Genomic DNA, 1,768 nt, shown 5'->3' with positions numbered 1-1,768 from the left:
TTCACAGGCAGTACATCACAGACATCACAGCATTAGGCCATGTAAGAGAGCCAGGTGATGACAATAGAGTTCAGATATGCTACCTACAGACATTTCATTTTCTGGCAGCATGGGTCTCTAGGACAGGGTAATAGAAGAGTGATCCCAAGCTGTGTGTGTAGGATAAGGGATAAATTCCCTGACCCTCAGGGACATCTCTGGAATTTATTTCACCTTCCTATAATGTTGTAATGTTGTGTTATTGTAAATAGTTTTGTATTAGTGTTCTTGTACTGCCTGTTCCTTTTAAAACTGTATTTAATTTATTTTACACCGGTACATCGCTATATTTTGCTTTCATGATAATAAAAACTTTTAGAATTGATAAGAGACTGTTCATGCTGTACCTCATACATTACATCCACAAACTTATCATTAAAAAAGGAGTTGTGGTAATTTACCATTTTGAAACACCAAATGACAGTAACATGGTCAACAATGTTATTTGCAATATATTTATTTTCAGAAATTAACAAATTATGGTATTTACACATGAACCCTTCCTTTTTGTATGGTGCCTTTGAAGCAACATGGGCCATCATTCTAAATTTGCAGTCTCCTGGAAAGCTGATCCTGTGGAAGACATGCAGTGTCGTTAGACATACACGCCATTTTATATAGTTCAACATATTGTTACTAATCTGTATAGTGCTATTTTGCCTAGACTGAGTTACAGGCAAGGTTACAATGAAGGCATGCACGTGCATCACATAACAAGACCATTGAATTTCGTCCACATCCTCCTCCACGATGCTCATGTCATGTAGGCTTTGTAAAAAATATATATAAATGCTTATATCATGAAAATATACAATAGAGAATGTCATCGGGTATAGACATTATGAGCATTGATGGGTTACCTCTGTTCAAGGTTCTCAATTTCAGGGGCTTCTGCAATTGCGCCAAGATGCTCATCTGAAATGAATAAGCAGAGCGTTTCACAACATATAACAGTACATAAAATGGTAAACACCAAGATATTAAAAATATACTTTCAGTTATTATCAAACAACAATCACATAGAATCAACAATTGTTTTCATGCAGTGAAAAACGTTCAGACAATTTAGTAGGCTACGTCTACAATTAATAAGACTACAGGACAGGCCTCAGGATGTGAACGTCACCCTTGGAATTGGCTATACTAGCATTATCAGATTAGGATATATTTAGGCTACAAAGCAAAAGCAATGAAAAATAACTACAATTTAGTGCCCTTTGCCTGTGATCCGTCATAGCAGATTTATGTTACAATCCTTTTTCATCGACGCGAGGAAAAGTATCCCAGACGTCATTCTAGCGTTATGGACAACCATGCTATACTAAGCCAAGCAACTATAAAACTTCGAATTTACACCATAGACTGTATGTTTACACGAATAGGCCAAATTACCTGTCGAGGAGAAAGCAGGCCATTTCGGCGTCCCTTTTAAAATCCTTGCTCCTCACGAGCTCTTTCCATCTTAGAAAAGCCACTCCAATATTGACTTTGGTCTGTTGTTTTTCCGGTCGCGTTGGCGTTTTAATTCTCTTTTTCGCTTCCTTGGCGACTCCTTTTCATGTCCTCGAGAATAGTTATAATCCTCCATTTTCAACAGACTTTCAAATCTGCCGGCAGTCGCGAGTAGACTGATCATGCAATGAGTGTTGCCTACAAGCGCGAAAGGCGGAGCTGAATTTCCAGGAATGTCCCTCGTTGGCGAATGTATTTCAAAGATGGAGGCGCAACA

The 1,768-nt window shown here is 38.2% G+C and overlaps 1 long non-coding RNA gene across 1 annotated transcript; it reads right to left on the bottom strand.

The window, feature by feature from the left end:
• Positions 1-524: 524 nt before the first annotated feature.
• On the bottom strand, positions 525-1,544 carry LOC143135267 (uncharacterized). Its single transcript, XR_012988870.1, has 3 exons — positions 1,432-1,544; positions 900-954; positions 525-612 (listed from the first exon to the last, which is right to left on the bottom strand). It is a non-coding gene; the product is annotated as an uncharacterized LOC143135267 (long non-coding RNA).
• Between the last annotated feature and the right edge of the window lie 224 nt (positions 1,545-1,768).

This window comes from Alosa pseudoharengus, unplaced genomic scaffold (assembly GCF_046254945.1).
Source record: "Alosa pseudoharengus isolate Yale_2024_CS ecotype anadromous, Long Island Sound unplaced genomic scaffold, YU_APseudo_1.1 YU_APseudo_1.1_scf_2, whole genome shotgun sequence".
Classification (NCBI taxonomy): domain Eukaryota; kingdom Metazoa; phylum Chordata; class Actinopteri; order Clupeiformes; family Clupeidae; genus Alosa; species Alosa pseudoharengus.
This window is presented reverse-complemented; position numbering and strand designations above follow the sequence as displayed.